Consider the following 24062-nt stretch of genomic DNA (forward strand, 5'->3'; position numbering starts at 1 on the left):
TAATCATACTGAGGAGAAAGTCGTTATTTGGGAAAAACAGACAGACTTTGATAATCATACTGAGGAGAAAGTCGTTATTTGGGAAAAACAGACAGGCTTTGATAATCATACTGAGGGTCACAGTCGTTATTTACAAAAAACAGACAGGCTTTGATAATCATACTGAGGAGAAAGTCACAGTCGTTATTTACAAAAAACAGACAGACTTTGATAATCATACTGAGGGTCACAGTCGTTATTTACAAAAAACAGACAGGCTTTGATAATCATACTGAGGATCACAGTCGTTATTTACAAAAAACAGACAGGCTTTGATAATCATACTGAGGGTCACAGTCGTTATTTGGGAAAAGAAGAATGATACAAAAATCCGTTTGTTACAGAAAAATGTTTATTATTCAAATATAATTTCAAAGCTTTAATACGGACTACTTTCGCTGTGTGCTTCCTGGGGATTGAACTAGAAGTCCTCGAGTTTACAGCTGGATCAGATCATCAGAAAACATTACTACTAGTAATTAGCTTGTGTTCTTATAATTTTAAGCATGTGGATAAGCAATATACTGAAATCAGAAAACATTTTATTTTATATTTGAATTCATTGAATAAGATTCAATGTGGCCTTACTTAAGTTATATGACCATCATAATAAGGTAACGAAGGATATCCCAACTGTTTTCAAATTATTCACTTTGGATATACCTCTGAAGTTTTTAATGGTAATTCTATAGGTCTGATATGACTTGTACTTGGTGTTTAGGCTTTTCTATTTCAAAACGATTCTATAATATTGAGGTTTGGACTCCGGTAGGGGGGGACTCTATGAGTAACAGTATTTAACTATGTCCCTAACAAGATGTTGTTTTACTGTATCGGTCACGTGTTTCAGATTATTATTAGTTGAAAAATTAAATACTGACCAAACAAACGTCTTACACACATGACATGAGCTGATGGATTAAACCACGTTTGTAGCTTATCACTTAGCGTTTAGTATGTTCTCGTAAGATATTTTACTGACGAAGTTGAAAGCAGCTCGATCTGCAACAGGTTTAACTGATGGTTGTAGGCTTTGTTTCTTAAGTCTCTTATAAGCTGCTTATTATTGGACAAAGATTTCGAGATTGGACATAATCTAAACTTGATGTACACAGTCAAATTTTATTAGTTTTGTTCCTGTGACGATACAGTAAAACTGTGACGTAGTATATTTATTCTGAAATGACAACAAAGACTGGGTAGTTAATTGTTTGTTTATTTTTGAATTTCTTACAAAGCTACACGAGGCTATCTGCGCTAGCTGTCCCTAATTTGTTTTGCAGTGTAAGACTAGAAGAAAGGTAGCTAGCCATCACCACCCACTACCAATTCTGGGGCTACTCTTTTACCAACCAATAGTGGGATTGCCCGACATATTATAACGCTCCCACGGCTGAAAGGGCGAGCATGTTTTGTGCGACGGGGATTCGAAACTGCGACCCTCAGATTACGGGTTGAGCACCTTAACCATGTTGCCATGCCGGGTCACGGGTTACTGACATTACATTATATTAATGTACTACACATTAGTTATATTGAGTTTTCTTCTTTAATTACAGTATTAGAACACAAACATTACATTATATTAGAGTGTACTACACATTAGTTGTATTGAGTTTTCTTCTTTAATTATAGTATTAGAACACAAACATTACATTATATTAGAGTGTACTACACATTAGTTGTATTGAGTTTTCTTCTTTAATTATAGTATTAGAACACAAACATTACATTATATTAGAGTGTACTACACATTAGTTGTATTGAGTTTTCTTCTTTAATTATAGTATTAGAACACTAACATTACATTATATTAGAGTGTACTACACATTAGTTATATTGAGTTTTTCTTCTTTAATTATAGTATTAGAACACTAACATTACATTATATTAGGTGTACTACACATTAGTTGTATTGAGTTTTCTTCTTTAATTATAGTATTAGAACACTAACATTACATTATATTAGAGTGTACTACACATTAGTTATATTGAGTTTTCTTCTTTAATTATAGTATTAGAACACTAACATTACATTATATTAGAGTGTACTACACATTAGTTGTATTGAGTTTTCTTCTTTAATTATAGTATTAGAACACTAACATTACATTATATTAGAGTGTACTACACATTAGTTGTATTGAGTTTTCTTCTTTAATTATAGTATTAGAACTAACATTACATTATATTAGAGTGTACTGTACACATTAGTTGTATTGAGTTTTCTTCTTTAATTACAGTATTAGAACACAAACATTACATTATTATATTAGAGTGTACTACATTAGTTGTATTGAGTTTTCTTCTTTAATTACAGTATTAGAACACTAACATTACATTATATTAGAGTGTACTACACATTAGTTGTATTGAATTTTCTTCTTTAATTACAGTATTAGAACACTAACATTACATTATATTAGAGTGTACTACACATTAGTTATATTGTTTTTCTTCTTTAATTATAGTATTAGAACACTAACATTACATTATATTAGAGTGTACTACACATTAGTTGTATTGAGTTTTCTTCTTTAATTACAGTATTAAAACACTAACATTACATTATATTAGAGTGTACTACACATTAGTTGTATTGAGTTTTCTTCTTTAATAACAGTATTAGAACACAAACATTACATTATATTAATGTACTACACATTAGTTATATTGAGTTTTCTTCTTTAATTATAGTATTAGAACACAAACATTACATTATATTAGAGTGTACTACACATTAGTTGTATTGAGTTTTCTTCTTTAATTATAGTATTAGAACACAAACATTACATTATATTAGAGTGTACTACACATTAGTTGTATTGAGTTTTCTTCTTTAATTATAGTATTAGAACACTAACATTACATTATATTAGAGTGTACTACACATTAGTTGTATTGAGTTTTCTTCTTTAATTATAGTATTAGAACACAAACATTACATTATATTAGAGTGTACTACACATTAGTTGTATTGAGTTTTCTTCTTTAATTACAGTATTAGAACACAAACATTACATTATATTAGAGTGTACTACACATTAGTTATATTGAGTTTTCTTCTTTAATTATAGTATTAAAACACTAACATTACATTATATTAGAGTGTACTACACATTAGTTGTATTGAGTTTTCTTCTTTAATTATAGTATTAGAACACTAACATTACATTATATTAGAGTGTACTACACATTAGTTGTATTGAGTTTTCTTCTTTAATTATAGTATTAGAACACTAACATTACATTATATTAGAGTGTACTACACATTAGTTGTATTGAGTTTTCTTCTTTAATTATAGTATTAGAACACAAACATTACATTATATTAGAGTGTACTACACATTAGTTGTATTGAGTTTTCTTCTTTAATTATAGTATTAGAACACTAACATTACATTATATTAGAGTGTACTACACATTAGTTGTATTGAGTTTTCTTCTTTAATTACAGTATTAGAACACAAACATTACATTATATTAGAGTGTACTACACATTAGTTGTATTGAGTTTTCTTCTTTAATTACAGTATTAAAACACTAACATTACATTATATTAGAGTGTACTACACATTAGTTGTATTGAGTTTTCTTCTTTAATTATAGTATTAGAACACTAACATTACATTATATTAGAGTGTACTACACATTAGTTGTATTGAGTTTTCTTCTTTAATTATAGTATTAAAACACTAACATTACATTATATTAGAGTGTACTACACATTAGTTGTATTGAGTTTTCTTCTTTAATAACAGTATTAGAACACAAACATTACATTATATTAGAGTGTACTACACATTAGTTGTATTGAGTTTTCTTCTTTAATTATAGTATTAGAACACTAACATTACATTATATTAGAGTGTACTACACATTAGTTGTATTGAGTTTTCTTCTTTAATTATAGTATTAGAACACAAACATTACATTATATTAGAGTGTACTACACATTAGTTGTATGGAGTTTCTCGTGCATCCACTCCTTGGTTCGTCACATTTAGAGGAGCAGATGTCATGAATAATATAATTAAAAGTAATATAACCGTATGCTTTAAAGTAAACAAGAAGATAATTGTAATTCTCTAAACTATCATTGAACACATTAATCTAATAAAAAATCATATTATACACTATTCCATTTCGTGTGGCACTTCATTGGCACAGCGGTATATCTTTGGACTTACAACACTAAAAACTGGGTAGCCCTTGTGTAGCTCTCGTAGCTCTCTGCTTTACTTCACACAAACAGTTAATCGTTTTCTGTGGTACTAAGTTTTAATATGATATTTTCACGTTACAGCCATCATTGTAAAACATGAACATATTACAGTAAAAATATTGTTATTCATCGACATAAAAGTTGTTTTTCTCCTCATTTTAAGCCATCCTATAAACTTTGTCTTTTGTTTTCACCATCATATAGAAACATCACATCATACAGAACCTGGCACGTCTTGGTTAATAGGGCGCTCCTGTGGGTTGTGAGTTGAAATCCCATTACCGAACGCGCTCACCCATTAAGTCATAGAGTTGTTACAATAAAACCCACTCCTCCTTGGTAGCCGAAGAAGTAGCGGATAGTGTTTTGACTACCTGTACCCTCTCACTTCAAAATTAGGGATAGTTAGTGCAGGTAGCTCTCGAGCAACTTCGCGCGAAATTCAACAACAAATAATCAAAAATGCATTATAGCAACATGTCATTAATTTTGTCATATGTTAAAGATGTTTCTTTTTAAACACTTTATTTTCATATTAAATCAGCAATGTTAAAATGTTATATCTTCCATATCACCAAATCAGCAATGTTAAAATGTTATATCTTCCAATCACCATATTAGCCTACAGTTCAGTATATTTGGTCTATGTATAATACACTTAGAACCTTCACAATTAGATTCCATTTAGACAGTAAACAATATAACATTATACCGTTATCACTATCCTACAGTTGATCTATATTCAAATAAATGTTTATCTTAACAGTTGTCCAAACGGTCGACGATATAACACACGCCAGTATCTCCCATGTCATATAATGATCTATATTTAACAGAATTTATATATTTACCGTTACATTCTATTCAAACAAAAAAAATATAATATTAGTTTAATCTGCCCGCTGTCTTCGTTCTTATGTTGCTAATCTATAATATGACACAATTATCTTCACTATTATATTCCATTCAAACTGTCAACAATATAACATTGCCTTAACTTACAACACTGCTACCTATTTCTAAATATAAGACCATATACAACGTATTTCTTACCTTCACCGTTAGACTCCATCCTTGATGCAGTGTTAACGGTGTCACCAAATAAACAATATCGAGGCATTTTAAGTCCAACCACGCCCGCCACACATGGACCTGAGAAACGAGTGAGAACGAAATTGAAACAGGTTTTCAGCTGTCTCCATCAGAACATTTTATATTGAGCTTTAGATGGCTTTATGGCAAGTATAAATATAACACTGCATGTGAGAGGTTAACATTGTTAGTATAAAACAGGGGTCACCAGACTTTTTTTTTCCACAGGGGCTACATTACTTGGGGAATGAGAAGTGCGGCCACATGATCATTATGTTCAATACTCATAAGCTAGAACGTAAGCTCTCTGTAAAAAACTTAACACTAAGTTTAGAATGCCACATTAGTCACGTGGGAGTAGCATGCAATACACACATATAATAAAAAACAAACAGAAATACAACAAACATTTTTATTTACCAAAAGGTTATCAAAGAAGGTGACATTAGCAAAAACAGTTGTCACATCGCACACAGTAAGTACATATCTGAATTTCAATAAGCTGCAAAAAAGTTAGTGAGATTTATGAAATTGGTGTTTGACTTTCAAAATATCTTCAATGTTCGGTTTTAAATTGCTGCATCCAATCATTAGAATTCCTTTCAAATGCTCATCAGTCAACCTTGATCGATGTACCGACTTCACATACTTTATTTTTGAAAATGCTTGTTGACAGACATAAGTTGTCCCGAACACTGCTTCCATACCAGATGCGAACTGCTTCAGCTTTGGAAAATCATTTTCAGGTATGCAGCTGTAAAATTCAATAAGTGGCCCCTCTCTGTGTTTTGTTTTCAACAAGTCATTTCCTTGCAAATCAGTGACCTCCAGCTGAAGTTCCACTGGCACGTCATCAATGACACAATCAAAAGGATTCTGAAAAAAAGAGAATGTCACTTTCGATTCTGCCGAGATCCTAAAATCTCTCTGAAAATATTTATTTAAATCACCAATAATCTTTTTTTGAAACTTCAGGTTGACATCTTCTGTGATTCCAGCAAGAAACTCATTGAAACACTGAAAATGAGAGAGGTTTCCTCCTTCCAAATGTGCTTTAAACAATAACAGCTTTCTCCAAAATCACTTAATGAGTCTATAGAGATCACAGTCAAGGTTATTCTTCCCCTGAAGTTTTAAGATCAATTCATTCATGACAACTTTGACAACCAGGTTGGATCCGACAGAAGTGGATCGGCTCTATATTTCTCGATAAGAAATATATCTATTTCTCTTCTCAGTTTATAAAAACGAGAAAAGACTTTACCGCAGCTGAGCCACCTCACCGCCGTGTGATAAGGCAAGTCACAGAAATCCGAATCAATTTCTTCAAGAAATGCCTTGAACTAGCGATAATTAAGTGCATGACTCCAAATTAAGTTCAATGGTTTCAATACGCAAGAAATATCTAAGTCTTGTCCACAGAGTGCTTGCTGATGTATGATACAGTATATGAACAGAGCGCTTGGGAGTTGAAGATCTTCCAACTGTTTCCTGATCAGCCCCACCAGATCCTTCTTTACTCCAGCCATGTGTTTTCCTCCGTCAACTGTTACACCTCTAAGTTGATTCCACTGAAGGTTATAGTCTTGCAAAGTTTTATGCACTTCCATGAAAATGTCTTCTCCAGTTGTTCTTCCGTGCATGCTGCAAACTGATGCCAACTCTTCCGTGATCTGAAAGTCCAAATTAACTTCACGAATGAACACGAGAAGTTGTGACGTTCTCGAGAGATCAGTAGACTCATCCAGTGCCAGAGAATACCATAGAAAGTTTCTAGCTTTTTGGCATATCTGTAATGCGATATTCTCTCCAAGTTCTTCTGCTCTCCGTACAACTGAAGTTGCTGAAAGGCTGATACTTTAAAAGAAATTGCCTTTTTCAAGACACAGCTCATTTGCTGCTTCCATCATACACTCTTTGATGAAGTTGCCGTCAGTAAAAGGTTTTCCTCGCTCTGCTATCCTATGCACTATTTTGTAACTTGTACAAGTGACAGATTCATTTTCAGCAAACTTTCTCGTGAAGAGATTCTTTTGAGATTCAAAAGCACGTTTCATGGATTCAAATTTCTCAGAACGGAACTTTCCTGAAAATTTCAAATATGTTGATAGATATTTTGTTTCATAGTGACGCTGAAGATTGTACTCTTTGAAAACGGCAACATTTTCGGTGCATATCACACAAGCAGCTTTCTGGTTTACACAAAGAAGTACTTTTCTCCCCATTCTTCACGACACTCAGAGTCCATTTTTCTTCTTTTAAAAGCAGCCATAACTATGGGTGAAAAAAACAGGATCTGAAAATGAAAAACACAGAACGCTGTGAGAAAAGTATTGTACTGGTCCAAGAATGCACAAACAAAATATATTGAAACGTACGTTTGCCACGACACTTACCTAAGAACGAGTTACGAAAAGCGCATAACCCGACTACCAAGAGAAATGAGCTTGCTGAAGCGGTAACCCAAGGCCGCTGAATTTACAAGACGAGTCGATAGGACGAGGGTTAAGTCTGTACTTGTTTCCGAAATCCTAATACTTTCATAGATACGTGCCTCGATATGAATAAACGGGCAGCAAGGACGAAAGAAGAATTTTCCTATTGGTTAAAAATGCGCGTGGCAGCCTTGTTTCTTTTTATCATAACGTCTTGTGTTTGCCAGCTTAAAGCGACCATCGATGTGATTTATTTTGTTATGACAGATGAAATGTCACTTGTTTATTTCCAAGCGGCTAGCTGCTGGCGGACCGGACAAAATGACCTCGAGGGCCGTAGTTTGGTGACCCCTGGTATAAAGTAAATACAATGTGATAATATGATTGTTTTCAGGCAAACAAATCCATCCTGATAAAGTTAAAACTTTTTAAAATTAGTTTATTATCCTACGGTGTTTAATTCCCCAAATATCTTTTTATCGAAATTAGCTTACAACAACTATGACATGAAAACTACATCAAACTTACGAAGGGTTACAGTACTAAAATATCTTACAACAACTATGACATGAAAACTACATCAAATTTACGAAGGGTTACAGTACTAAAATATCTTACAACAACTATGACGTGAAAACTACATCAAACTTACGAAGAGTTACAGTACTAAAATATCTTACAACAACTATGACGTGAAAATTATATAAAACTTACGAAGGGTTACAGTACTAAATATCTTACAACAACTATGACATGAAAACTACATCAAACTTACGAAGGGTTACAGCACTAAAATATCTTACAACAACTATGGCATGAAAACTACATCAAACTTACGAAGGGTTACAGTACTAAAATATCTTACAACAACTATGGCATGAAAACTATATCAAACTTACGAAGGGTTAGAGTACTAAAATATCTTACAACAACTATGACATGAAAACTACATCAAACTTACGAAGGGTTATAGTGCTAAAATAGCTTGAGATAATGCTGTTTTTTTCCGTGTTTACAATGTGTAATTACACAAGAAGTATACACCATAATTTTATGTAGCAGAGAACAAATGAAATATTATATCATCAGATATCATACCAGAATGTATTCCGATTCGTAATTTCAATTTTCTCTCAGGTCGGTGTCGAATTTTGAAATTTCCTATCCCGGCGAGCAAAGCTAGAGACAAACGAGATATTTCTCGTGCATGTTCATTGCCATTTTGGATTGGCAAACCAGAAACCACCATGTAAGCATCACCAATAGTTTCCACCTGTGACGAGAAAGGTACTGACAATAATTAACCCTAATTCACGAGATTTAGAAAAAAACATATATAGTAAAACGCTGCAAATTTAAATTAACGATGAAAAAATAAAATAAAAATAAATCAAATGGTTAGACTAATAACAAAGTATGTTACTAGGAGTAAAGTTTTGTATGTATGTTTTGAACTTCATGTATGTTTAGACAAACATGTTAAAAGTGTGAGAAATATTTAGTCATACGTGCCTTACAATAATAAATAAATACTTTACATGGTAAATGAAACATGAAATATCTACAGTCATGCGTGTCTAACAATAATAAATAAATACTTTACATGGTAAATAAAACACGAAATATTTACAGTTATACGTGCCTTACAATAATAAATAAATAAATACTTTACATGGTAAATAAAACATGAAATATTTACAGTCATACGTGCCTTACAATAATAAATAAATAAATACTTTACATGGTAAATAAAACATGAAATATTTACAGTCATACATGCCTTACAATAATTAATAAATAAATACTTTACATGGTAAATAAAACATGAAATATTTACAGTCATACGTGCCTTACAATAATAAATAAATAAATACTTTACATGGTAAATAAAACATGAAATATTCACAGTCATACGTGCCTTACAATAATAAATAAATAAATAAATACTTTACTTGGTAAATAAAACATGAAATATTTACAGTCATACGTGCCTTACAATAATAAATAAATAAATACTTTACATGGTAAATAAAACATGAAATATTTACAGTCATACGTGCCTTACAATAATAAATAAATAAATACTTTACATGGTAAATAAAACATGAAATATTTACAGTCATACGTGCCTTACAATAATAAATAAATAAATACTTTACATGGTAAATAAAACATGAAATAAATTGTCTTCTTTACAAATTATTGTAAAAATATACTTTCACTTAAGTATTACTAAATACCAATACGAAATTTATGAACGGACATATAGGGTAATTATGGAAACGTAGTGAAATTGAAAGCCAAAACCTACATAAAATAGTTTGAAAATATTACCTTGTACACGTCATAGTTTTCAATAGTGGAGTCAAAATAAGTGTAGAGGTCGTTCAGAAGGTCAACTACCTGTTTAAAGGCAACAATACTTTCAATTACAATTAGACATTACATGTTTAGTTAGATTTTATCGAAATTGCAGCCTAATAGTGTATCTTACTTCAAACATATATATTCCCAAATGAAACTCGTATCTTCACTGGCTCGTGCTGAATCAAATATCAGTTGCGAGTCTGTTAATATTAATTTATCACCACAAATATTCGTATGTTATTTATTGTCAAAAATACAGTTGGAAAACCTGGTCATAATTTCGTTTGAATATGTTTAGTCTTTCATTCATCCATGTGGCTCATTTCATTGCTTTGGGTGCTTATAACTAATCAAATCGGGGTTACGATACCAACATCAGGCATCTCACAGATAGCCCATTGTGTAGCTTTATGTTTAAACACAAACACATTTAGGTGATACTAAAATGTGTGTACATCATAGCTGTGGTCCACAGAGGTATCACCATCGCTGTTTTAACTTTCGTTTGTTTGCAATTAGCGTCAGTTATTATAAATAACGCCTTTAAACTAATGAAGTACAAAATACCATTACCTACCGTTTTGGGGGCAAATATAATCGTAATTAAACACGTTCCACCAATCAAAACTAGTAAGGTTGTAATCTAAATCTAAGATACTCTTTTCGAAAACAACAAAAACGTGCGTAAATACAAATGATTTAGCAAGAATTTTTGTTTCAGTGAGTCATTAAAACGGTGATAATGATGGTGGTATTTGTGTAGACCGTAAGCTAAAATACCACCCAAATTTCTCGTCTTTGTTAACCTGACGATGACCTAATAAGGTCGAAACTTTGTTCTGTATTTTATTTAGATCAAAGTGTTATTATCTATACCAACCGTCTTGAGAATACATTTTTTAATTTAAAGGGATTTCTCGTTATCACAAATGTCTAAAATATATTTTTAAATTTATAATTTGTCAGCTAGAGGGCCCAGAATGCCTAAAATGATCAGGGTTGCCACTTGGTATTTTTCAAAGCCAACATTAGGCAGTGTTAAACAAAGCTATTTGGTTCCTAAAATAAGGATTTTGTACTGAAGCAAAAACTTGGTATTAATTTAGTCTTAACCTCGAAATTCTGAGACTAAATACATGAAAATACATTATACTGGGCCTTTTGACGTCATCAATCACATACTCTATCATCTTTTATCGCATTTCGTATCACGTTTGCGCATACGGTTGGTATAGAAAAAAACAACAAAAAACCATCAACTGGCGCTGTGTAAAGTTAAGTTTGATGTGCAACTCGACAGCGTATAGGCCTTATCTCGTGCGCATTATTACGTTAAATATACCAACAAATATATGAAAATACCGAGGTGGAAAGATTACGAAGCTAAAAGAAAGTATCATCCCAAGTGGGCTGAGTAAGAATACGGATGGTAATGAGCAGACATATTGTAATGTACGTAAGAAAAATCTGGGTCCCAGAAAGGCCACCTTAAAACACACAGTGAGACACAAGAACATAAGATTAGCAGACATATTGTAATGTATGTAAGAAAAATCTGGATCCCAGAAAGGCCACCTTAAAGACACACAGTGAGACACAAGAACATAAGATTAGCAGACATATTGTAATGTACGTAAGAAAAATCTGGGTCCCAGAAAGGCCACCTTAAAAACGCACAGTGAGACACAAAAACATAAGATTAGCAGACATATTGTAATGTATGTAAGAAAAATCTGGGTCCCAGAAAGGGCACCTTAAAAACGCACAGTGAGACACAAAAACATAAGATTAGCAGACATATTGTAATGTATGTAAGAAAATTCTGGGTCCCAGAAAGGGCACCTTAAAGACACACAGTGAGACACAAGAACATAAGATTAGCAGACATATTGTAATGTATGTAAGAAAAATCTGGATCCCAGAAAGGCCACCTTAAAGACACACAGTGAGACACAAGAACATAAGATTAGCAGACATATTGTAATGTATGTAAGAAAAATTTGGGTCCCAGAAAGGCCACCTTAAAGACACACAGTGAGACACAAGAACATAAGATTAGCAGACATATTGTAATGTATGTAAGAAAAATCTGGGTTCCTAGAAAGGCCACCTTAAAGACACACAGTGAGACACAAAAACATAAGATTAGCAGACATATTGTAATGTATGTAAGAAAATTCTGGGTCCCAGAAAGGGCACCTTAAAGACACACAGTGAGACACAAGAACATAAGATTAGCAGACATATTGTAATGTATGTAAGAAAAATCTGGATCCCAGAAAGGCCACCTTAAAGACACACAGTGAGACACAAGAACATAAGATTAGCAGACATATTGTAATGTATGTAAGAAAAATCTGGGTCCCAGAAAGGCCACCTTAAAGACACACAGTGAGACACAAGAACATAAGATTAGCAGACATATTGTAATGTATGTAAGAAAAATCTGGGTTCCTAGAAAGGCCACCTTAAAGACACACAGTGAGACACAAAAACATAAGATTAGCAGACATATTGTAATGTATGTAAGAAAAATCTGGGTCCCAGAAAGGCCACCTTAAAGACACACAGTGAGACACAAGAACATAAGATTAGCAGACATATTGTAATGTATGTAAGAAAAATCTGGGTCCCAGAAAGGCCACCTTAAAGACACACAGTGAGACACAAGAACATAAGATTAGCAGACATATTGTAATGTATGTAAGAAAAATCTGGGTTCCTAGAAAGGCCACCTTAAAGACACACAGTGAGACACAAAAACATAAGATTAGCAGACATATTGTAATGTATGTAAGAAAAATCTGGGTCCCAGAAAGGCCACCTTAAAGACACACAGTGAGACACAAGAACATAAGATTAGCAGACATATTGTAATGTATGTAAGAAAAATCTGGGTCCCAGAAAGGCCACCTTAAAGACACACAGTGAGACACAAGAACATAAGATTAGCAGACATATTGTAATGTATGTAAGAAAAATCTGGGTCCCAGAAAGGCCACCTTAAAGACACACAGTGAGACACAAAAACATAAGATTAGCAGACATATTGTAATGTATGTAAGAAAATCTGGGTCCCAGAAAGGCCACCTTAAAGACACACAGTGAGACACAAAAACATAAGATTAGCAGACATATTGTAATGTATGTAAGAAAAATCTGGGTTCCTAGAAAGGCCACCTTAAAGACACACAGTGAGACACAAAAACATAAGATTAGCAGACATATTGTAATGTATGTAAGAAAAATCTGGGTTCCTAGAAAGGCCACCTTAAAGACACACAGTGAGACACAAAAACATAAGATTAGCAGACATATTGTAATGTACGTAAGAAAAATCTGGGTCCCAGAAAGGCCACCTTAAAGACACACAGTGAGACACAAGAACATAAGATTAGCAGACATATTGTAATGTACGTAAGAAAAATCTGGGTCCCTAGAAAGGCCACCTTAAAGACACACAGTGAGACACAAAAACATAAGATTAGCAGACATATTGTAATGTATGTAAGAAAAATCTGGGTCCCAGAAAGGCCACCTTAAAGACACACAGTGAGACACAAGAACATAAGATTAGCAGACATATTGTAATGTATGTAAGGAAAATCTGGGTCCCAGAAAGGCCACCTTAAAGACACACAGTGAGACACAAAAACATAAGATTAGCAGACATATTGTAATGTACGTAAGAAAAATCTGGGTCCCAGAAAGGCCACCTTAAAAACGCACAGTGAGACACAAGAACATAAGATTAGCAGACATATTGTAATGTATGTAAGAAAATCTGGGTCCCAGAAAGGCCACCTTAAAGACACACAGTGAGACACAAGAACATAAGATTAGCAGACATATTGTAATGTATGTAAGGAAAATCTGGGTCCCAGAAAGGCCACCTTAAAGACACACAGTGAGACACAAAAACATAAGATTAGCAGACATATTGTAATGTATGTAAGAAAAATCTGGGTCCCAGAAAGGCCACCTTAAAGATACACAGTGAGACACAAGAACCTAAGATTAGAAGTACCATTCTTTCCTCGTGCAGTACTATAAATTTTCCAAAAACAACATCAAAAGCTTCTAAGGAATTTATAAAGTGTGAAATAGAACTCACGGTTACGGTGTGTTGTCACTGCTCTGTTAGTGGTATTGATAACATTAGTGATGTCATCAAGAAGCATGGTAAGGGAAGTGTTCAATGCTCATTCAAAACGTGATTGATCCTTGTTTAGAAAACGAAGTAATGAACAAAATAAGAAACAAGAAATACTGTCTGCTTGCTGATGAGTCTACTGACATTTCCAGTGATAAAAACGTACGTTTGTGCAAGATATTATGACGAAGACGATGGGATATTGAAAACATCATTTTTGGGACTTGTTCCTGTCGTCGACACAACTGGAGAAGTTCTTTACAAAGCATTGTTATCTTAGCTTTACAAAAGAGAGTTGTGTCTGTCTAATTGTATTGTTTTTGCCAGTGATGGACTAATAACATGGTAGGGGAAAATAATTCATTGTGGTCGAGACTTCGAGATGCGTCACCAGATTGCGCTAAGATACCATGCATCTGCCATAGTTTTGCGCTTTGCATTCAGAACGGCTTTGAGAAACTGCCTTTAAATTTAGGTTTTCTTTGGAGGGAAATTCCTGCACAGTTCAGGGAAGGTACCCTTAGGCATTCAAATTTTAAAGATTTATTCGGAATTATGAATTTTGTTTTTGCGATACCACTCGTTTTTGAGTTTTAACAAGTAAATGCACTTTTTCAGGCAACAAATGCCAATCCTGAAAAGCTAATAAATAATCTTGACGTTCTCTACAGATCTCTTCAAAGCAGGGTGTGTGATATGAACGGAATACAGCTGCCTATGTCAAAAGTTCAGTTTGATGCAAAATTTGATTTCGAGTACGAAAGATGTAAAAAGAATTCAAAAGACCAGATACGATTTGTCAAGGAGAGATGCCGTGAAATGATTATTGAATTGGTGTTTCAAGTTGAAAAACGACTGCCCACAAACTGGCAGTTATTCGCTGGACTGAAATGATTGGCACCTAGCATTGATTTTTCTCAAACAGACAGGCTATCTTTCAGAGAACTTCCATTTCAGAATCTTCTACAAAAAGCAACAGACGTGTGTGACAGCCAATACCGCAAAATTTTGTGTCACCCCTGGAATGAAGAAACTAGTGTGTTTAAAGATGGCAAAATTCCTAAAGATTCCGTTGAGTTTTGAGGAGGAATTATGAGGTATGAAGATGCTTGCAACACACGTGTTTATGAAGATCTTGTAACCTACGTGTTTGACCATCCCAGTGAGTAATGCAGTTGTGGAATGCATATTTTCCCATACCACCTCTGTGAAAAACGAGGTCCATAATCGTATGGAAGTGCGCATGTTAAAAGCCATTTTGAGAATTAGAACACACCTGATGATGAATAGTTACTCTTGCAAAGATTTTAAACCAACAAATAGCATGTTGGCACTATTTAACACGAAAATGTACGATAGTAAAAATGATGCAGATGACAGTCTTGACGTGTTCTTTGACTAACAAAGATGTTCAGTGAGAGACGTTCACAAAGAAATGAAAAAGAGGATGAAAATCGAATCATAAAATTATTAAAACGTCCTTATCAACTGGATTCCAACTGTTAAAAAGTCCTTATCAAGTGTATTCAAACTGTTAAAAAGTCCTTAGCAAGTGTATTCCAACTGTTAAAAGTCCTTATCAAGTGTATTCCAACTGTTAAAAAGTCCTTATCAAGTGTATTCAAACTGTTAAAAAGTCCTTAGCAAGTGTATTCCAACTGTTAAAAGTCCTTATCAAGTGTATTCCAACTGTTCAAAAGCCCTTATCAAGTGTATTCCAACTGTTAAAAGGCCCTTAGCAAGTGTATTCCAACTGTTAAAAAGTCCTTATCAAGTGTATTCCAACTGTTAAAAAGTTCTTATCAAGTGTATTCCAACTGTTACAAAGTTCTTATCAAGTGTATTCTAAGTGTTAAATAGTCCTTGTCAAGCGTATTCCAACTGTTAAAAGTCCTTTGCAAGTGTATTCCAACTGTTAAAAGTCCTTTGCAAGTGTATTCCAACTGTTAAAAGTCCTTTGCAAGTGTATTCCAATTGAAAAAGTCCTTATAAAGTGTATTCCAACTGTTAAAAAGTCCTTATCTAGTGTATTCAAACTGTTAAAAAGTCCTTAGCAAGTGTATTCCAACTGTTAAAAGTCCTTAGCAAGTGTATTCCAACTGTTCAACAGTCCTTATCAAGTGTATTCCAACTGTTAAAAAGCCCTTAGCAAGTGTATCCCAACTGTTAAAAAGTCCTTAGCAAGTGTATTCCAACTGTTAAAAAGTCCTTATCTAGTGTATTACAACTGTTAAAAAGTCCTTATCAAGTGTATTCAAACTGTTAAAAAGTCCTTAGCAAGTGTATTCCAACTGTTAAAAGTCCTTATCAAGTGTATTCCAACTGTTCAAAAGTCCTTATCAACTGGATTCCAACTGTTAAAAAGTCCTTATCAAGTGTATTCAAACTGTTAAAAAGTCCTTAGCAAGTGTATTCCAACTGTTAAAAGTCCTTATCAAGTGTATTCCAACTGTTCAAAAGCCCTTATCAAGTGTATTCCAACTGTTAAAAGGCCCTTAGCAAGTGTATTCCAACTGTTAAAAAGTCCTTAGCAAGTGTATTCCAACTGTTAAAAAGTCCTTAGCAAGTGTATTCCAACTGTTAAAAAGTCCTTATCAAGTGTATTCCAACTGTTAAAAAGTTCTTATCAAGTGTATTCCAACTGTTACAAAGTTCTTATCAAGTGTATTCTAAGTGTTAAATAGTCCTTGTCAAGCGTATTCCAACTGTTCAAAAGTCCTTAGCAAGTGTATTCCAACTGTTAAAAGTCCTTTGCAAGTGTATTCCAACTGTTAAAAGTCCTTTGCAAGTGTATTCCAATTGAAAAAGTCCTTATCAAGTGTATTCAAACTGTTAAAAAGTCCTTAGCAAGTGTATTCCAACTGTTAAAAGTCCTTATCAAGTGTATTCCAACTGTTCAAAAGCCCTTATCAAGTGTATTCCAACTGTTAAAAGGCCCTTATCAAGTGTATTCCAACTGTTAAAAAGTCCTTAGCAAGTGTATTCCAACTGTTAAAAAGTCCTTATCAAGTGTATTCCAACTGTTACAAAGTTCTTATCAAGTGTATTCTAAGTGTTAAATAGTCCTTGTCAAGCGTATTCCAACTGTTCAAAAGTCCTTAGCAAGTGTATTCCAACTGTTAAAAGTCCTTTGCAAGTGTATTCCAACTGTTAAAAGTCCTTTGCAAGTGTATTCCAATTGAAAAACTCCTTATAAAGTGTATTCCAACTGTTAAAAAGTCCTTATCTAGTGTATTCAAACTGTTAAAAAGCCCTTATCAACTGGATTCCAACTGTTAAAAAGTTCTTATCAAGTGTATTCCAACTGTTAAAACGTCCTTATCAAGCGTATTCCAACTGTTCAAAAGTCCTTATCAAGTGTATTCCAACTGTTAAAAAGTTCTTATGAAGTGTATTCCAACTGATAAAAAGTCCTTATCAAGTGTATTCCAACTGTTAAAAAGTCCTTATCAAGTGCATTCCGTTTCTTTCCTTACAGTATGAGTATGTAAAGGTTATTCTTCAAGAGTTTCTTAAATATGATAAAATGAGAAAAAACTTGTCATCTGTTCTTGTATTTGATGTTACTGAGAGGTTGTTCGCAGTGTTGGTATCGTGTTTAGTACTTCAGTGGCCCTGTAGACAACAATGCAGTTTGAAGAACGTAAACTAGGCCCCTTAAAGTTTTCAGTTTTTATCTCTATGGTAGAATCTCACCAGTCACCATTCCAAGAGAGAAAACATTTTCGAAAATTGTCGGTAATGTTATTTTGTGTGTTTATTTATTTGTTTTATTTCCATATAGTAATATGCAGATATCAAACAGGTTATTTAAAAATCGTATTGCCTGAAATAAAAGGAAAATTTTCAAAATATAACAATCCCTTACACACGAATGATATCATTCGATATAAATATACATGAACAATGGATAAAAAATATGTATCTTAGTCCATTTTTCCTGCAAGCCTAGTTTCATGATGGATTTTGAGTTACTTGATTAATTTGGTACTGAAGCTATTTAATTTGGTTCCAAGACCATACAAATTTGGTCTTGTGCAGCAACCCTGATAAAAGATCACTAGATTTGACATTGTTTTTCATAGTATATTCGAATATAGATAGGCTTACCATAATTTCCAAGACTCAAACCGAGACAGTTTTCAATTTTTATTATAGGTGCCAGCACTGGTATATTAAAGAAATGCTTTCATAACCGAACTCCCCAATGCTGGAAAAAAGAGTTCTGGTTGTTTATATATTTATTTAAATTCAGCAAGACAAGGAACATCAAAATTTCATTAATTTTTCACTGAACACTTTTTTGTGACCATTCGTATTTTTCACTCGAATGAACTTCAAAAAATCTTTATTAGTTTTTATTTCTTCAAATAACTCACTGCAACTCAAGTCAATATTGAGTTTACAATGCAACAGTCCTTTCACTGTTGATTTATTCATTTGACCTCTTTCTTGAGACCAAATCCTATTCATCACTGAAAATACTCTTTCAACAGGGGCAGAAATGCCTGATAAACAACAAATATACTCCATAACTTGCCTGAGATTAGGTACAGAAATACTTTGATCTTTAAAGCGGTTGAAAAGTTCTATACATTTTTCTTCACAACCTGTTTCCACTCGTCACATTTTGATGGTTTTACAAGAAAAACTTCATCAAACTGATCATCAACACTGATTGCAGCATCTACAAGGGTTTCATTAATTTTTTCAGCAGCTGTTTCTATGTCAGACCACAATAAAACACTGTTTTTTATCTAAACAAAGTATTCCCCACCACCAAAACTGTTTTCTTACAGCTCAATATAAGACAGGCAGCAATAATAAAAACTGGTAAATTCCTTCCTAATCATCAAGTCTACCTGGTATCCTCCCTCTTCCTCTAGCACACTGAGTATGTTTCCTTCCTAATCATCAAGTCTACCTGGCATCCTCCCTCTTCATCTAGTACACTGAGTATGTTTCCTTCATAATCATCAAGTCTACCTGTCATCCTCCCTCTTCCTCTAGCACACTGAGTATGTTTCCTTCCTAATCATCAAGTCTACCTGACATCCTCCCTCTTTTTCTAGCACACTGAGTATGTTTCCTTCCTAATCATCAAGTCTACCTGGCATCCTCCCTCTTCATCTAGTACACTGAGTATGTTTCCTTCCTAATCATCAAGTCTACCTGACATCCTCCCTCTTCATCTAGCACACTGAGTATGTTTCCTTCATAATCATCAAGTCTACCTGTCATCCTCCCTCTTCCTCTAGCACACTGAGTATGTTTCCTTCCTAATCATCAAGTCTACCTGGCATCCTCCCTCTTCATCTAGTACACTGAGTATGTTTCCTTCCTAATCATCAAGTCTACCTGACATCCTCCCTCTTTTCTAGCACACTGAGTATGTTTCCTTCCTAATCATCAAGTCTACCTGGCATCCTCCCTCTTCATCTAGTACACTGAGTATGTTTCCTTCCTAATCATCAAGTCTACCTGACATCCTCCCTCTTCCTCTAGCACACTGAGTATTTTTTTTTTCACAAAAGGGAATAAAGTTATTATCTCACCTTTCTTTCAGGTTGGTTTTCAACTTATTAAGTTCTGCAACAATATCAATTGAGTTACTTTTGTTTTCTGCATGGCTGAAATAACTTTGTTGAATAAGCTTACTTGACCATAAACAAACCATAGATACATTTCTCCACATATACTCTCAAAAAATCTTTTTATCAACAATAGGCACTGTTCTTGTGAACAAAAATATGACTTCAATCCTTCATATATCTGGAGTATTCTCTCAACAGCTGGTAACAAAGACAGAAATCGTGTATTTCCATACTGGAAAACCTTCTTGTACTCAATTTCTACAAACTCACATAATTCTTTTAGGTGTGTAACACACACAGTGTAAATGTAGAAATATTTGTAAATTTTAACCACTAAGCTTTCCACTTCAATAGGAAGGACATCAACTGCAGTTTAGATACGATTATGTACAATATGAGCACCCCAACCAACACCCATAAGTTCCTCCTTCAATCAACTATATACATTGTTTTTCTCTTTCTCTTTACACGTCCAAAATTTGTATTGCAGTTGTCACCACAATAAGCAACAATTTGTTTTGATAAATCATATTTTTGTAAAGTGGATACTAAGCAATTCTTCAAAATTTCTGATGTCACTCCAGGAAACGAATGAAAGTCTAAAAGTTTTACTTCCTCTGGCAAACAATATCGCACCACGACAGGTATAATTTTGGCATCTTTTCGGTTTGAAGCTTCTGCTGTAAATGAAACAAATTGGACCTCCATTAAGTTTCTCTTCAATTCCTCTGCTGCCAAAGGAACAATTGAATTAAAATTATAGTTTCATTTTTCGTTCAATTTGGAAGAGCAATCAGTTGTTTTAAAGCTTATATTGTGAACAACACTGTGATAAGCAAAGGTTGCTTCTTTAGCAACTGTTAACTCTTCACGCTCAGTTTTTTTTTGAAGAACACATCAACTCTTGAACTTTGAGCAGCTACTGAAAGACTACCTGCATATTTAACACTTTTTAAATGGTCCTTTATGTCTGAGTGACCACCATGTGAACGAAACAGAGAACTCAGATGAGCACTGCAAACATTTGACTCTGTCTTCCTTGCTACATATTTTATTCAAGAATGGATATTTTTTTTACAATTCACTGATAAATGTGTACTTTCTTTTACCAGCTTTGGACATTATGACTATGATTAATTTCTAAAATAAAAGAACGAAAATAATTAATCATGTACCGTATGACTAACGTAATAAATAAAGCAATCACAAACACTTGCTCAAAGAAAGCTTTGCATATGCTGCCGCTCGCCGCTTGTACAGTTGCCGTTACGCGCGTACCCCCAGTAGCAATCCACTGATGAATCACTATACTTGTACGGGTACTGTATCATCTGTTACAGTACGGGTACTGTAAAGTGCGTCTGATGCAATACCTTTGAAAATTTGCATGCTACAGCACTATGGCTCTCTCTACCCATCAACTAATAAAAATGAAAACTTAAAAATTTTTTTTGTCAGCATGGCCGAGCGCGTAAGGCGTGCGACTCGTAATCCGAGGGTCGCGGGTTCGCGCCCGCGTCGCGCTAAATATGCTCGCTCTCCCAGCCGTGGGGGTGTTATAATGTTACGATCAATCCCACAATTCGTTGGTAAAAGAGTAGCCCAAGAGTTGGCGGTGGGTGGTGATGACTAGCTGCCTTCCCTCTAGTCTTACACTGCTAAATTAGGGACGGCTAGCACAGATAGCCCTCGAGTAGCTTTGTGCGAAATTCCAAAAACAAACAAAACAATTTGTTGTCAACATTAAGTCAGGACTCTATGCAGATTTTAACATTTTCAGTTTTTTTTTGTTTTTTTTTGGAGTTTATGCCTTTCATCAAAAACCGGGACATTCCGAGACAATTCAGTGTCAACCAGGACAAATTGATAAACCGGATAGGACACCGGGACAGACCCTCAAACCGGGACGTATGGCAAGCCTAAATATAGATTATAAATATGACGCTTAGAGAAGTATTGTTAGATTACTTAGCGAGTCTAGGGTATTTTAAGATAAGATGTAAATCAGTTAGTGTTAGCAATCACGGGTACTTTGTACAAGTAGTTTTATTTGTTGTATTTTAGTTATTGCCATTTGTAAACATCTACAGCAAAACTGAACATATTTGAAGTTTGTAAAAACATTAAAAGAAGAAATGCATTAGTTTGGCATCGTTACGTGAACTGCATCTTGATTTATTTTGCCCAAATGATTAAGAGCGCGCTAACGGAAGAATCATCTAACAACAAAAACCATTCATATTTACTCATGCAAACTAGTGTACGATCTGATATTTGTATTATATACTTCTGGCTCTAGTTGAATCAAGCGTTAAAGGTGAGTTTGATTAATTTTATTACCACAAACATTTCTGTGTGTTCTTTCCTTCGAACTTTGTAGTTTATTATGGTAATTTTTTCAGTTTAGTAAAGATAATTGTTAAAATCTGTATAAGAGTAATATAGGTCATCGTGACATTTCTGTAGTAAATGTTTGATTTTCTAATAGAGAAGTTTAAAAATATGAGCTGGATATTATATTAAGGTTTAATTATGTTTTTAATTCAGTGCAGCTTTAATTTAACTTTAAAATGAATTTTGTTTTTTAAACAACGACTGTCGTATTGTTTGTTTCGTGCAAAATTTCGATCAAACTACATAAGGCCTAACTGCACATAAGTATCGTATCTAATTTTACACTGATCAAATAGGTGAAAAGCAGCTAGTTAACAGCACCTACTGCTAACCCTGGAACTAGTCTTGTCTTATCAAGTAATGGGATAAAAATGCCACCCTTATATCGCACCCATGGCTCCAAAATTAAGAGAAAGGTTCTGTGGAAATAAATACGCTGATGCCATACTGAGTATTTCGAACGTTGAAACTGTGAAACGTTTTTCACAACGACTGTTATGTGCCTTCAAATTTATTGTCATGTATGATACATTGACGCATGTCTTACTATAATGGATGAAATCACATTTATGTAACTACAATAGATAACTTTGGATAAGGCATTGTTTAAAAAGGTATATATATGTGTTTATGGAACGTATCAAAATTTCATCGTTTCAACAAATTTTCATCTAATTACGTAAGCAACTGACTTTGTGACTTTTACAGACAAGCTTACAGAAAACAACAGAACTCTTCCGTCTGGGGCTCAATGATTGCTTTCTTGCACTTAAAATGTTTGTAGCATATATATAACGGATGATCAACTAATTTGGGCACATAATTTAAGTTTGAAGATCGGTTGGTAAAGGCTATGATGAGTAATAAAATTGAATTGGATATACGAGCATCTCCCCAGCTGGTATTTAAAAAAAGGAAAGAAACGACTGCAAGAAGTTGTTATTCTGTAAAGACGAATTGATACATATGTAAACTTGATTACAACAGTAATACAGAAAGTTTTAATACATATGTAACCTTGATTACAACAGTAATACAGAAAGTTTTAATACATATGTAAACTTGATTACTACAGTAATACAGAAAGTTTTAATATTAATGTAAACTTGATTACTACAGTAATACAGAAAGTTTTAATACATATGTAAACTTGATTATTACAGTAATACAGAAAGTTTTAATACCAATGTAAACTTGATTACTACAGTAGTACAGAAAGTTTTAATACGTATGTAAACTTGATTACTACAGTAATACAGAGTTTTAATACTAATGTAAACTTGATTATTACAGTAATACAGAAAGTTTTAATACCAATGTAAACTTGATTACTACAGTAATACAGAAAGTTTTAATACGTATGTAAACTTGATTACTACAGTAATACAGAGTTTTAATACTAATGTAAACTTGATTACTACAGTAATACAGAAAGTTTTAATACTAATGTAAACTTGATTACTACAGTAGTACAGAAAGTTTTAATACGTATGTAAACTTGATTACTACAGTAATACAGAAAGTTTTAATACGTATGTAAACTTGATTACTACAGTAATACAGAAAGTTTTAATATTAATGTAAACTTGATTACTACAGTAATACAGAAAGTTTTAATACATATGTAAACTTGATTACTTCAGTAATACAGAAAGTTTTAATACTAATGTAAACTTGATTACTACAGTAATACAGAAAGTCTTAATACCTATGTAAACTTGATTACAACAGTAATACAGAAAGTTTTAATACATATGTAACCT

The 24062-nt window shown here is 33.5% G+C and overlaps 1 pseudogene across 1 annotated transcript in view; it reads right to left on the reverse strand.

Moving 5' to 3' along the window:
• Positions 1-5273: 5273 nt before the first annotated feature.
• LOC143248206 (atrial natriuretic peptide receptor 1-like) overlaps positions 5274-24062 on the reverse strand; it is a 138644-nt pseudogene continuing 119855 nt past the window's right edge. The window contains exons 12-14 of the transcript XR_013026815.1: positions 10126-10194; positions 8890-9064; positions 5274-5416 (exon numbers count right to left, since the gene is read on the reverse strand). The product of XR_013026815.1 is annotated as an atrial natriuretic peptide receptor 1-like (transcript). The remainder of the gene's footprint in view (positions 5417-8889; positions 9065-10125; positions 10195-24062) is intronic.

This window comes from Tachypleus tridentatus, chromosome 4, assembly GCF_004210375.1.
Source record: "Tachypleus tridentatus isolate NWPU-2018 chromosome 4, ASM421037v1, whole genome shotgun sequence".
Classification (NCBI taxonomy): domain Eukaryota; kingdom Metazoa; phylum Arthropoda; class Merostomata; order Xiphosura; family Limulidae; genus Tachypleus; species Tachypleus tridentatus.